Below are 15,970 nucleotides of genomic sequence, written 5' to 3' on the forward strand. Positions count from 1 at the left end.
CCTTTCAGTCCTGCTTCAAGTAACATGCAGGGAAAACGGCCTCCTGTAATTAACCACACATCACACTCTTCTTTATCCCCCGTGGATACACAGCAGTGGGGGGCATTTCCATATTAACAGTGTTGTCTTTCTGAAAAGCCCAATCATCCTACCAGTGACCTATACAAGGCTGTCCAGGTATTCCTGCCCCACCTGAAGACACAAATGGGTTTCCCAAGAATGGCTGGGCTCTGACAACAGTCTTTTCCATGCTGTGTGGCTGCACAATCCCAGACACAGCCAAGGGAGATGCAGATCTGCTGCCCACTGCACCAGTAGGTCTGAGCTCATCTCCCTAAACCTCCTGATAGCTTTGGGCGTGCACAAACACAGTAGAAGTCCTGAGACTTTTTTGACCTCTTCAGCCACCAAAAACATTTAATACTGTATTGGCAGTGTGATCCTGTCAGCTGAGAGATCTTTCTCCCCTGATTCTGAAGGTGTCAGCTGCTAGCCACCAGCAGAGAGAGAACACTGGGTTAATCATAGAATGCTTTGGGCTGGAAGGGACCTTTAAAAATCATCTTCAACCACATTGGGTTGCTCAGAGCCCTGTCCAACTTGGCCTTGAATGCTTCCAGGGATGGGGCATCCACCACATCTCCAGACAATCTCTAAAGGTGTTTTACATTGTAAAAAACTTCTTCCTTATATCTAGTCTAAATGTACCTTTACTGTACTGAGGACAGTGCCCACGTCCTCAAAGAATGTTTGTGTCCTGTCTGGGTGATTCCCTGAGCAAGGGTATGATTCAGACCCTTTGATATTCAACAGTGTACTCTGTTTCTTCTTACAGATTCTATGCACAGTATTAAAAAATCTAAGACACAATCAACCAAACAACATTTGTTGGGGTTTCATATTCTGCACTTTGCTAAAGTGCATTATGCTGAACAAGAGACTGGCTGAAAGCACTGATTTAAAGCCTTTGACACAGGGTATGGACAAAGGCAGTGGCAAAACATTTCCTGTTCTTTTTCATGCCAAACTCCCAGGAACATTAACATTTCCAATCCAGTCTGTGAGTTGTGCAATGGTGTGTAAAAGCTGTTGCCTTTATAGCTGTTCAAGGATTTCTGGTTTGATCTTGGACACATGAAACATGACTTGTTGCCTTAGGAAGATCTAAGGGGTTTTTTTCCCATCATCTTCTGGGGCACCAGATGCATCAGCATTTGAACATACCTGCCCAGTTGTATTGCTCACATGGAGGGTTGAGCCACAGTTCCAGCATGGTAATTCCTATGATGAGAAGCCAAGCTGCAAGGTCCTCAATTGCTACCAAAAAACAATGTGTATACAGCTGAGACCCTGAAGAGAACAAAACCAGAACAATTTTTCAAATTGTAAAACCTAAATTCTAAAATCCTATACTTTCCCACTTATTCTAAAATTGGTAGCAAGCTGTACATGTAACATCTAATCATTCAACTTAACATTATATATCCTGACTTATCTGAATGAATACTTAAGAATTAAATAAGTAGTCATGACACAACCAAAAGAGTTGTAAGTATAACTATATTATACATACAGTTTTACTTTAAGATTAAAGTATGATAAGTCAATTAATCCATGAAAATCAGAAGAGAAAGGAACTTCAGGTTATATAATTCAGTGAGTTTCAAAACCAGAACTTAATTGCCTGAAATTGTGCTCTGATCCATGAGTTTCCACAGACAAATGCAATTACCAGCTCTTGTAAACAAGCTAATTGATGTGAGAGAATATAGTTCAGAACATCTTATATGTGAACAACATTTCACAAAAAGCACATAGACCTGGGGTTGAGCTGTGATCAACAGAGAACATCACAGTCCCACTGGAACAAGTAAAATTAAGCTGTTCTGTTGGTGCATCAGCTGAGAGTCTGGTTCAGTTTTCCTTAAAAATAATAAAAACATGTCCTCTCACCTAGCAAAATAAATGAGCTGTTCAAGCTCTTGAAATAAATTCTCATTAGCACAAAGGCAAAAAGCCTTTTTTAGGTGAGGCAACCAAAAATCTTAGAGCAACTCTAAAGTCTGAACTCCATCAGTGATTGCTCAGTCATTACACAGAAGCCTCTCAGGAAAGAAACATTTAAAATTACATGGCCAGTAAAATGACAAATGCTAGCAATTCTTGATTTTTGCCATCAGACTCATAAATTAGACCTCACGTGAGACCTTGTGATCAGCCAGTCAGACATTTTCATGAAGAAAAGGTCATGAGATTGCTGTTAATTCATTTGTCCTTGAACTGCAGGACTACAGTAGAAAAATATACACTTTTGAAGATGTTTTACTGTAAATTTTATCTTGTTTGTCTACTTTTTAAACCCATAAGACATCTGCATTCATATGCCCCAACTGATGTCACCTTTCCTGTTTTATCAAATTTGTAATCTTACAAAAAATAATAAATTCTTTCAACAAGGTGTGTTTTATTGCTATTAATTATGAAACTCAATAAATCAGTCTCCTCAAGGATCATAAAGAATTTCAAGCTTTTTTAAGTTTCTGTTCCTTGTTAAAAATTAATTTTTTAATCCCATTTGATATGATACATTTAGTTTTAATTTCTTACCCCTTAAAAATGTCGGCTTTCTCCAAAATGTGATTTGCCCAAAAGTTAAACCCACACAACAAGTGGGTGGAAAGGCTAAAATTTTCTGTTTACAAACTGCCTTTGAACAGTCGATACACTTTACAAAATGTGTTTGGCACCAGCTGAATGCAATTTGTACACATCACAAAAGGAGAACAACTCAAGATTTTATGGAACCGTTTTCAGATAAATCATTTGTCAATTTTCTTTTCCCTGATCCAAAACATTCTGAAGTCTTTAGGAAGGTACTGACTCCCCTGAGTTTTGCATCAGGCTGTATTTGTTCAGAATGTAGAGCTGGCTAAATAATTCACAAATATATTCAGTGAAAAATTTATTTGTTAAATTTTATGGTTTTATGCCTAAACTCTTTGGGAAATACTACTGTCCCTTATTCATTCAGCTCTAAATCACTCTCACCTGTAAACAAAACAGAAGACTAAAGAAGTACTGGGCAAAAGTTACATTTCTTTTATTCTCTGGATACACCATAGAATCATCAAGGTTGGAAGAGACCTTCAAGATCATCTAGTTCAACCATCAACCCAGCACCAACACCATAATCACCCTTAAACCACATCCCCACACATCCAGATGCCTCTTGCACACTTCCAGAGACAGTGACTGCACCACCTCTCTGGGCAACTTATTCCAATGCCTGACCAATCTTTCACTGAAAAAAAAAAATTCAAATATCTATATTCAAATGCCTCTGAACAAAAGGCATTTCCTTTTGCCCTTTCACTTGAGAACATGGCAGAAGAGATTGACCCCCACCTGGCTCCAAACTTCCTTCAAGGAGTTGTAGAGAGCAATGATGTCCCCCCTGAGCCTCCTTTTTCCCCAGGCTAAACTAACTCAGCTCCCTCAGCTGCTTCTCATAAGGCAAGTTTTTCAGACCCTTCCCCAGCTCTGTTGCCCTTCTCTGGACACACTCCAGCACATCAAGGTCTTTCTTGAAGTGAAGGGCTCAAAACTGGACACAGGACTCGAGGTGTGGCCTCACCAGTGCTGAGTACAGATGGACAATCTCTTCCTTAGTCCCGCTGGCCACATTATTTCTGACACTGCCCAGGATGCCATTGGCTTTCTTGCCCACATTGGCACTCACTGGCTCATGTTCAGCTGCTGTCAGTCAGACCCCCAGGTCCCTTTCTGCTGAGCAGCTCTCCAGCCACTCTTCCCCCAGCCTGTGTTGTTTCATGGTGTTGTTGTCACCCAATGCAGGACCCAGCACTTCACCCTCTTGGACCTCATGCTGTTGTCCTCAGCCCATCAATCCAGCCTGTCAAGATCTCTCTGTAGACAAAGATCAAGATGTGATCTCTTGGTAAAATACAGGAGAACAACATTTTTGGGGTTTGCTGCCATGAAATACATCCCACTGGGGACTTTCTTGCCATTTCCTAATTGTGCTGAGTAACAGAGCAGCCAGTTTGTGGAGACAGATGCTTAGACATAATTTCAGAGGCTCAGGCACAACCTGTTCAAAAAGGCAACATTTGTGGCAGTCAGAGACAGCTCCCTACCCCAGGCAGAAGGGCTCACCTTGCCTTCACAGGGATGGCCAAGAGAGCTGCAATGTAACCAAACTCATTCAGGACCCTCTCTGAGCTCTCAGCAGTTTTCTTGTTCTCATCTTGTGAAAGGGTTTTCCCAATGTCCTGTTGCTAACACTAGAGCAGGCTGAAAAGTTAACTACTGTGCACTGCCAAGCTTTAGAAAAGGAACAGTTTCCCATGCACAAAACTGCTGGCTGGGACTATTTATGCTTGCACTGGTCCACTGCACAGGATCAAGGGCTTTTAACTGTTGCTGTGAAGAGCATCTATTCTATGTGAAGCTTCACAGAAGGAAAGTGACATTTGATATAATTTTTCACAGATATTACAACACTCCCTCCTCTACACGCTGCCAAAATATTTGCAACCAAGTGTGTTTGACTGAAAACTTGGCATAGGCCTTCCATTAATTTTTTTCAGTTCACTGAATAGGTAGATTAGTCAGGGAAAAAAGAACAATATATATGGGGTAAATCAGCGAGCCAATCATTGGCAGATACCTTGCCTCACAACTGAAATATTTTGACCTTAAGGAAAATGGACATTTAACAATAATGCTTCATTTGTTAAGATATTGCAATCAATACACCACACGTGAAAGGCTATCTCACAAATGGACACACCCTCAGCACAGCAAAAGGACAAGCTTTTAACAAAGAAAACAGTATTTGGCTGCTGCAAATAAAGGCAAAGGAAATGTGTACTTTCACATTTGAGTGCATAGGTAAAATGAAGAGGGTGCTCCTCCAAATCTGTAAAGAAAATCAGATGGGGAGGTAGCAGGGCTGCAAGGAAAGGCCTGGAAAAGACATCCCTTTGTCTTTAAACATCCTGGCCCTGTGCCTGCCTCAAGACAGACATTTTCTGAGGGAAACTGGCAGGGAAGATCATTTCACCAGACCTTTGGATCTGACGATGTTACAAGAGGGCAAATACTACCTAACAGCAATGTTCATTCAAAGTAAAATCCTTCCTGCTGCATAAACACGTGGCATTTTCCAACAGGTAATAAAACACTGTCTTGCATACTAGATTTGCTCCATTCACAGCCAAAGTGAACACTGACACTTGCAAAGTGCTTGTGACAAAACCACAGCTCTGTGTTATTCCTCAGCATTCCCACATTTGCAGATTGATCTGTTTGCTCTCAGAGCTGTTCAGCTCATGCCACAGCTGTATTTTACTTGCTGCTGTAGTAGTAACACTGCTGTTACAGCCATGGTATAAGCTTCAAGTTATGAAAGCAAGATTGTAGAGAGGAGTCATATTTTATAGCACAGCAGTTAAAACAGCTGGGAAATTCAGAAACCTGATAATGGGACTGTCAAAGGCTTTTCCACATTTCCCAATTTCCATTCCTCTAATGAAAAATATTCCCTCTGCCGTCACATCACACCTCTCTTATTCTTTTAGCACTTTCCCATAAATCACTCTTCCGCTCTCTGAACGAATCAAACTCTTTTTTCTCTAAGTACCTGAAATCTTGCCATGACCATCTAGTGATGATATAGAAATGGCAAGTGCAAATGCAGCCCAGGACACTGCACAGACTGTTGCACACTCAGCTCAGAATCACAGACCCATAGAATATCCTGACTTGGAAGGGACCCACAAGGATCATTGAGTCCAGCTCCCAGCTCTGCACAGGACAGCCCCAGAAATCCCACCCTGTGCCTGAGAGAATCATCTGAACACTTGAACATGTCAGGGTTGGTGCTGTGACCACTTCCCTGGGGAGGCTGTTCCGGTGCCCAACCACCCTCTGGGTGAAAAGCCTTTTATTCAACCTAAACCTCCCCTGACACAACTCAGGTCCTGTCACTGGTCCCCACAGAGCAGAGATCAGTGCCTGCCCCTCCACTTCCCTCATGAGGAAGCTGCAGACCCCAGTAAGGTCTCCCCTCCCCTCCTCTCCTCTCCTTCAGGCTGAACAGACCAAGCCACCTCAACCCCTCCTCTTATGGCTTCCTCTCATCCCATTGCCACAGGAGGCCCAGGTTAGAAAGGTGTTTAGGCAGTAATGTTGGTGCCCTGATGTGATCCCCTTGGCATGCCTTTTCCAGGCCCAGCTACATTCAACCGTTTGAAAAATCATATTATACCAAAACACTTTATAAAACAAGAGTCATAGTAACTGGAGGCTGTTCTAGTTTATGTGAAAACAGCTTGAAACAACAAACTAAACTGTAAGATATTGCTCTGCAGACAGGTTTTCAAAAGTATTTTACTGTATACTAGGGGATTTTTACAAACTTAGCCATTCTTTTCAAAAAGAATGCTTCAGGAGATTTTCAGATCATGTTGGATAGAAACAGGTGCAGTTTATATTAATACTTTGGCAATTCTGAAAGACAAATAAACTTTCCTAATTATTTTTCTTTTTATCTTTTTTTTTTAATATTTAATTACCATATCATAGCTGTTTTTCTACACTAACATAGGAGGGCTAGAATCCTCCATCACATAAAGGATCTTATATAACATTTCCACGATGTCAAATAGACTCAATGGATGTCAATACACTTTTGAAAGAGGCCTCCCTGGCTGGTTTAAATCATTGTGAAGCAAAACACCAATCCCATTCTAACTGCAGGACAAAGGGAAATTTGGATGTGATTGAAATCATCTGACTACAGATGCCAGAGCAGTTTTATTATATAATGCATGTGAGCACAGCTGCTTTCTTATCACAAGACCCACGATGAATATATCACATACTGAAGGGCAGAGTTACCTTCCCTTCGGCCTCATAAATCCCCCTTGATGGGTTACTTTCCATGGGCCATTCCCAGTACAGAAAAAGTCCAGAGTGCAAGGAATTGGTACCAAACCATCACTCTTTGAAAGTTATTTTCCAAGGGCAGCAGGAAGGACACCACTCTGTTCCTTTGAGGTACTTTTATGTGGAATAACACAAACAGAGTGCAGCCAGTCAGATGCCTGATTTGGGAAATCTTGGGGTGCAATTTGCCATGCAGGAATGTGCAGTGAGTCTGCAGAAAAGTTTCCACTCACAAACAGTGAGAAAGCCATTTCTAATCTATTTTTGACCAGGGAACACTGTTTTATTGAGTGAGCTCTGCGATTTAGTCATTACCACTAAGATGATATCAAGACCTACATAAGCACACTACAATTTCATTGTTACTGTGTACACAGGACACACAGTTTGACCATCATCTACCTTTTAAGAGAGGGTGCAATGTAAAGTATTCAAACAGTAAAGAACACATTTTAAGCAAGATGTTACCGACTTTCAACATGTGATCAATCAAATTCAGTTTCTCTTCACAAGTTTCCATTGAGAAACCTACTTCAATATTTTGCTGTTCAGAATATATGGGAAAGGGGAGGAATGTTTCACTAACCAAGATTTTATCATTTGATTTGAAAATTACAGTACAATGAATGCAATTTTAAAATAAGTCTTTCCAATAATCCTCACTTTTGTGCTTTCTGTGTGTAGTATTCACCAGTTCACATGGTGAGCATCTTCCACACAGCAAGTTCTTATATATTTCAGGGTGAAACACAAAAGAACTCTGTGTCAAAAGCTGGGAGAGTGAATGGCAAGGTCCTTCTGCCTCTGAGATGCCCAGGAAAGAGTGAAGAAAACTGGGCAACTCTAGCACAAATCAGATGTTGGTACTGAAGTAAAACCAGTTCTCTTGACTGAAGGCTGGACAGCACATAGTGACAGTGAGGAGAGAAAAAGAAAGGCATATTTCAAAGACAACCTCTACTGTCAGAAATTCAAAGGCTTCCTTCAGAGATGGGGGGATGTGGGAGAGCAGAGGTGGGTCGATGATGTATGAAGGAAAAAGGCTTTGGCAGGGGCTTCACTTCTATTCTCACGCAAGCCCATGAACTCTGAATTATGGGGTTTTGCCTTTCAAGGTGACTTTCTATAAATTATACACAAGATTCTCCCTCTCTGAGTCAAGCATAAAAATACAGAGCCCCAATCAGATTTCTGTTCATTGGAGGATATCAGGTTGCTTTGCCCCTCCAGGTGCAATAGTACCAACATAACTAAACCATTCTTCCCAATCTGTTACCAACAAAAGGATTATTTACAGTTCAAGCACTTGGTTTTAACTTGTCTAGAACAATTTCCCTTCCATGTTCCATAAAGGTGAGAATAGAAGATACATAAGGCACAGGAAAGTGTGATGAAAAGCTCTCCAGAATGGGCTTTGCCACACTGAATGTTGCCCTCCGGTCTGGTTTCTGGCAAGTTGTAATAATGTAACCTGACTCTCAACTATCCTGACCTGTGGCTATTGTCACATACTTTCCCAAATCATCCACAAGATGCTGAATGAACTCGTCATAACTTATTTCTGTTATGCAACCATGTGGGGAATACAACTCTGCATCATGGACCGACGGCCCAGAATAACTCCGTGCAGAAATGACTCAGTATCCAGGGAAAACTTTCAAGCTTGAAAAGCATGACATTTTCCTGGAAAGCAACTGTTAAACTCTGACTAATGCATTCCCCTCTTTTTCTCTCCTTTTTTTCTAAAGTCTATCCATACAGGTTTGGAAGCTCGGAATGCTCCTGGGCACTGAAGACAATGTGAGGTGAAGACTGTTTAAAAATGAGAACTCAGGCTGGACAATGCTGTGTATGTGATATTTTGGGAACATTATGGGGAAATGAAGCAATCCAAGGGCCTAGAGCCAGGCATTTCCTTTTTGCCCAGGCAGTCCATATTGACAGGGCACTTATTAGGTGTCCTGGAAAGGCTGAAACTTGGCCACTAAGGGATCTCCTTGGGCAAGCACAGTTCTTAGGCATGTTGGATGAGCCATACTGCTGACCCACTTTGAGTCCCAAGTGCTTCTGGCCCAAATTAGGAATAGCAGCTCTAAGGACTTCAGAAATTATGACCCTGTCTAACAAAAAGCAAAAGCTCCCCTCTCTTCTCCCTCCATTCCAGCTGGAAAGCTTCTTGTCACCATATCCAGAAATGTACTTGTAGTGAAGTAAAACTAAGTGAAAGTGGACACTAAATGTAACTATTAAGATGCTGCTTTAGCAAAAGAAGTGTAAACCAGACAATGCTTCCCCACCATCTTAGCAATTGTGGTTGACTACCCAAAAGAGTGCAAATATGTATCTCCATCAAGAACTTACCTCAAATTTACTCCTAGGAAGGTAAACATCAGTGAATGGGATGGAGAAAGCTTAAATTTGTGAAAACATTCTGATCTCTACTCCTTTTGCTTTGTTTCAGGCTACTTTACACTATTCCAGTCTCCCATGTGAAACAGTCCCCACACTCGAGGTGCACACTGGAGGAATATTGCAGAATTTACACAAGAAACTTTGGTGTAAAGCTTAACATAAAAGAGTATCACCTGAGCACGCTGCAGGATCACAGATCTTGTAATAAGGAGGTCAGCAGACTGAGAACTGAGGTACTCTACTCCAGTCTGTTTGCCATGGAGGGAACCTTGGACTAACTCTTTTCCCTCTCTTTATCTCAGTGTCTGTGTTCCTGAGATGGCTAAACAGGACTATCATCACAGAGAGGCAGCAAGAATTACTGAGAACTTATAGTGTGCCTTGAAACATTCCAAAAACCACCACTATTCTAGTCCTGATTACCAATACCTATCATGAGAAAATTACCATATATTATTACACAAAGCCACAGAGCTGCTAAAGACAATGTGTATTGCAAGAGATGAGCAGGAATTTTAACTCTCTGAGCTAGCAAGGGAAACTCTTTTCTCACTGACAAAGCCTCCAGCTATGGATGGATGCAGTGTTTTGTTTTCTCCAGAGCAATGGTGACATTTTAGATCATCTTTTGTGCTATAAATGGAACACTGTGATCTGCTGAACACTTGTTACCTGGAAGACCATTTCCTGGTGCCTGAGTCATCAACTTCCTTGGATGACATTGCCACATCTGTAAGGAAAAGATGTGCTGCTAATTTACGAGGCCACTGTAGTGCTGATATCTTAAACCACTCAGGTGTGACTAGAAAGGCTGGCTGGTATTTGAAATCTCTTCAGCAATATTAGCTCACTGTGGATGATATTTGAAATATCTCTAAACTGGAGACACATGGATTTGGCAGATGGAACACTCAGTGGATAGGGAATTGCAGCTCAAAGAGTTGTGGTCAACAGCTCAACATCCACATGGAAAGAGGCAACAGTTCTCAGGGGTAGGAACTGGAATTGTCACTGTTTAACATCTGCACCAAAAGCACTGTGACCCCACTACCACTTCAGTGTCCGGCAGTAAAACACACAAATTCCAGTACACTGATTTTACAACTATTGCTATTAAATTATTAAAATCTAAACAAGAGAATTCTAAGGCTGTCAAAACACTCAAGAAGAGGTTTTTTTCAAGTTCAAATCTGTTACTGCATGTCATCCATGTAGGCTGGCAATCAAGAAACATGAGAACAAGAAATCAAGAAGTCTCTAGGGTAAAACCTCTTTACTCCAGCACTCACCCCTTTGGCTGGGAGGAAGAACCATTCTCCCCCCTAACTAATCCCAACTGTCTTCTTTCAAAATATAGAATGTAAATTAGTTTGGCTGCAGATAATGATGTTTCTGTTATTAGTAACACCCCGAATAGCTTCAAACCCTGGCTGGGAATTTAACTCCTGGGGACCTGGCTTAGCAGGATCTCCTTTTAATAGACCCTGCTCAGTCCAGGAGATAAAATGGCTTCAGAGTCCTCTCCAGGGACACTGATAGGCCTGCACGCTTCATCACAGGCTATTACACACTCAAATTCGCTGAGGTGAAAATCTGTGGGCAATATATATAACTTCAAAACATCCATGAAGCTCTTCAATCTGTCTGGAATTATTCACCTGTAATTCTGAATGCATTTGCTGACAGAAAATAAGAATTTGGTATTAAATCCTTTTCTTCTGTGTTGTTTCTATGGCTGTCCAGAGAGGCTGAAACAGCAGCTTTCAATTTAATTTTTAAGACACAATTTTATGGTGTAAATCAACTGACTGGCTTGAATTGCACTGGAAGTGGCCTCCTGAGTCAGACTGGAGCATCACCCGGCTTGGTGAAGATCCTTTTATGCTTCACCAAAATGGCTTTATTTATAATGGTCAAGGCTTTTAACAGTCTGTGTTAGGGTTACCAGGAGGAATAAACTACAGGTCCTTCGCTCAGGTACCTGATTACCAGGGGTTTATGTGTTTTCTAAGCACTGGAGGCACTTGGCACTGTTACAATGGAGAGAAAAGGCATTTCCATAGGGGATGGAGCCTCCCTGGAGCTTTTTATCTTTCTGCACTGGCCATACCAGCAAAGAGACTCCTTCCCCATCAGGGAAGCTGTTAAAGTCACATGGGATAAATCTGGGCATTGGTTTTCCAAAGTGGCTGAGACCCACAGGCAGATGACATTGAAGGGGACATACAGTCTTGAATAGAACTTACAGCATGTTTTGACTTATTTTTTCAGTAACAATGGGGTCTTCAGAGGAATTGAAATTTCATTTAAATATGGAATTTGATGGAAGTGATTTTTTTAAAGTATAAACATTTGAATAAGTTTTAAATATTTTCAAAATATTTCATTTTTTTCAGGAAATTTATGTTATACATCCTTGCATTTAATATCCACTGAATAGCCTAGACATTTCTAAATAGAAGGTGCAACATTACATTTAATTTCTTTCCTCTCAAAAAATCTGCTTTGTGAAATAAATTAAAAAAAACACTAAAACCTCTCTGTGCTCTGTGCTCATCCTACCTTTGGAACACAAAGTTCTCCAGCTGTGAAATTTCCTAAAAGCCAAACAAGGAAGTGCTGCCAAAATCTTCACTGCCTCTTTTGAAAACATACAGTTCATGCAGTTCTATATATTTCCATCAATTTGGTCAGATAACATTGTGATCTAATTAATTCTAGTACTAATATATGTGCCCTCAATAGAGAATTGGCTGAAGACTGAGGCTTCTTTTAGTTAATATAAAGACAAACCAGTTTATTATAATGTTCCTTGGGGTAATAAATCCACAGTGACCTTAACCATGATTTTTTCTGTCAGTTCAAAAACATAATCTTCATTCTTGGTTAGCCAGGTGATTTAGTGTGTTCTTCAACTGCCCAGCAACAGGTTATTTCACTTATGCCTTCCATTTATTCTTCCAACATAGCTGGTCCTGATAATAAAGAACCAGGCTCACAGCTATTATCCCTGGTTAAACCTTCATAATTGTCTACATCTTAAACTAGGGATGTTATGCTGAATTGTATTTAATACAGTAGCTTCACTATGTGCATCAGACAAACACACACAAACAATGACCTTGGATGACACACAAGCCATTTTAGATTCTAGTTCTCTAAAAATATCTCATTTAGAAGCACTAGGCAGGTGCAGACAATGGTCCTTGTCCTTCTGTGTTACTGTTGGTTTCCACAATACAATTGATGATATTAAAAAAAAAAATTACTCCCTCACAATAGGAAGAAAACTATAAACATCAGAGGTTGCCTTCAGAGGCTGTTTGTACACAGACAGTGGTACCTTGTTTTGTCCTTCATTACTCACCTAAATTATGTCCTGGTTCACTTGACCGATGCTCAGTGCTGAAATCTGTGTTCTTTCACAGGACGCTTTTTTAGGCCTTGTTTTCACAGGTAGTTTGAAGCAACTGAAGCCTAACAAAAGAGAAGACAAGTGGGATAGTAGGTTCAGTTCAAGACTAGAGAGATCCAAGTCTTTTATTCCTGCACCATTGGCACAGATGACATAGAAACACTGAACAGCAATTTCAGAGACTCACAAAATCACAGGATGATTGAGGTTGGAAGGGATCTCTGAAGGTCATCCTGTCCAACCCTCCTGCTCATGCAGGGTCACCTCAAGCAGGCTGCCCAGGACTGTGTCCAGATAATTTTTGGATGTCTCCAAGGATGGAGACTCCACCCCCTCCCTGGGTGACCTGTGCCAGTCACCGTCACAGCGTTAAAGTGTTTCCTGATGCTCAGAGAGAACCTCCTGTGTTTCAGTTTGTGCCTCTTGTCCTGTCACTGAACACCAATGAAAAGAGTGTCACTGCTCTTTCTTTACATCCTCCCTTCAGATATCTGTACATGATCAGATCACTCTGAGCCTGCTCCTCTCAAGGTTGGGCAGTCTCAGCTCTCTCAGCCCTTACCCACATGAGCTGCTCCAGTCCCTCAGTCACCTCAGAGGTCCTTTGCTGGACTCTCCAGTAGCTCTGTATCTCCCAAGGCTGAGATAATTATTTCTCTTTTTTTTTTTTCCCCTCAGGCAAGCAGAGAACACAAGCAGAACAGGAGACTACATGATATCAAGAGCACAAAGTAAAAATATCAAAAAATAGACAAAGACAAACACACCAAGTTGAAGCAAAGTGTTCTGGTGAGATCGTCATCTTTTGTTCCACCTCATCAAGAAACTGAAGAGCACACAAAACATTTTGCTTTAACAATGTCCTCCAGTGCCTGCTATGGAGTGACTATTGGAAGGTGACATTTTCCCTTTCTTGTGACTGGTTATGTGCCCTGGGAAATGTAAAAATATCACCAAGGTATGCATAAGAGAGGAGTTAATTAGTTTAACTTCCTGATGGGAATATATTAACAGTGTAATAAGATGCTCAAATACTCTTTTTATGATTGTCCCTGCCAAAACAGTTGTTGGAAAGCTTTTTTGTAGTACAAAAAGTTTTGTCCTCCATATGGAGATCCAGATGCTGACTATGATCTTTGTGTGGCAGAGGTCACTGCAAACACTCAGCCTCCAGATCTCAGCAAGCTGCACCTCTGAGACTGTTACTGAAAGGATCCTGTGTCAGGATCAATATCTATAGACAACTTTCTCCTAAATTCCTCTGCTAATCATTTCCCTGTGTCAATACACAATGCTTTGAGGGGAAGGAAATTTATTTCTTTTTTCATTTCCATCCGGTGTTTTCATATTTCAAAATCTTTTGTAACCAAGTTCAAATGCAATTTGTCCTGCACAGTCATTGCCCCAAGTGGACAACATAATTAGTCATCTATTCTTATATACTTGTGACTTAAAATGACTTTTAGCTAAACACTCTTACCCTAACTCTCCCCTTGACTAAGCCTGAACCACATAAGCATGAATTTTATTACTGCCTTTCTCCTTCTGTCAGCTAGAATGTCACTTTGCAATTTAACCTAATGAAAAAAAAATATAGTATGTTGATTTCCCCACTACTCTAAAATACATCTATTTTTCATTTGAAATAATTTTAATAGATTTTTAGATAGCTGCAATGACCAGAATAATATTTTCTTATGAATTGCATTCTAAAATTACACATAAATCTTTTCCCCCTTGCATACTGAATATGAATGATGTGGGATTATATTCCTTATAATAAAACCTTAAATCAACTTCCAGCTTCTTTATAACTGTCTAGACAAGAAAAATATTCTCTAAAAGCCCCACTAACCTTAGGATCATCATTTAAGAGGACACTGTCTCCTAAGCTATTTATACTTTTATCTGTATCTGATAAAAATCTGTGGGTAGGACACACAGTCCAGTTTCTATTTCCCTGTTTTATAAAGGCAAACAATTACATTTAGCTGATTCTTTCTCTCCAAAAAAGGCATTATAAAAGCAATAAAGAAACTAATATTTAAGCAACATAGGCAGCAGTGTGGTAATTTATATAATATCAGATTTACAAAAAAGAAGGACTGTAAAACCTTGTTTTCTTCAGGTTGCAAAGGAATGATGGCAAATTCTCAATTATTTTAGGAGATTAAGCAGCCCTTTTTAATGCCAGTTTTTGCACATTTCTGTAACGTTATCTTGGGCAATTCAGCCACCTCATAAGTAATTGCTTGCATCAAACAATTATAAAAACTTTGGAAGATATCAAGACAAATTCCTGGGAGAATAAAAAACCTCAAAATTGAAAATGAAATAAAATTTAATAAAAAGCTTTCTGTCACTGCACATCCCCAAGTCCCCATATTATTTTGCTGATTCATTTATAAGATTATATATATCAAACAGCCATCTTTTTGAAAGGCCTTTCTAGTGCAAAATAAATTAACTTGACACGTAAATTCTTCCCATTTTGCAGCTTTTCTAAAAGCCTAAATCTTGTTGCCAAAACCAAACCAAACCAAAACAAAAAAAAACCCAAACAAAGAAAATGAAACATTGAAAATGATAAAAGAAAATAAACAGAACAACAAAAGTGCCCTGTGTGGTGAAGAGAGTTTCTCTGCTTTCCAACACCCACTGGCCACTGGAGACGTGCCCAGGAACCAGGATCTTCAAGCAGACCCACATCTCATTTTAGGAAAAGATTTTTTCACAGGAAGCAGGTCCGTTCCAGAGGTCACCACACGGAGTCACAGGCACTTCATACAAGCCTGGCGCTACTTTTTTAGCATAAACAGCAACAACGTTGTCGTGGGCTCCTTTGAAGAATCTTTCCCTTAAGTGTAAGATGAATTTCTGGTCATCTGGTCACTGTTTGGCTGCACTAGAAAACCAGCCCTGGTGCTATAACTGCAGAGAAAAGCTTGAAGAACTGTCTGTGTTTTCTATTCTGCAGTTACATCACCTGCACAGCTGCTTGTGCTAAGGAGGTTGTCAGGTCCTGCCATATTAGCTCATTTCCCTGCTGATTCAAGAATGGGTTACAGTTTAAATACCACAGCCATGCCCTGGATAATCACCTTCTAGCATAAAAATAGCTCGATTTGAAATAATTAAAGAACTCCTACATGGTATTTATTGGGAAAGAAG

General features: G+C 40.4%; 1 long non-coding RNA gene across 1 annotated transcript in view; it reads right to left on the reverse strand.

Moving 5' to 3' along the window:
* The window catches only part of LOC127475591 (uncharacterized), a 42,930-nt gene that overhangs the window by 14,549 nt on the left and 12,411 nt on the right, over window positions 1-15,970 (reverse strand). The window contains exons 2-3 of the long non-coding RNA XR_007906255.1: window positions 12,752-12,861; window positions 1,225-1,350 (exon numbers count right to left, since the gene is read on the reverse strand). This is a non-coding gene — a long non-coding RNA (uncharacterized LOC127475591). The remainder of the gene's footprint in view (window positions 1-1,224; window positions 1,351-12,751; window positions 12,862-15,970) is intronic.

The sequence above is a fragment of the Manacus candei genome, unplaced genomic scaffold, assembly GCF_025592945.1.
Source record: "Manacus candei isolate 608988 ecotype Guabito, Panama unplaced genomic scaffold, ASM2559294v1 h1tg000002l, whole genome shotgun sequence".
NCBI lineage: Eukaryota > Metazoa > Chordata > Aves > Passeriformes > Pipridae > Manacus > Manacus candei.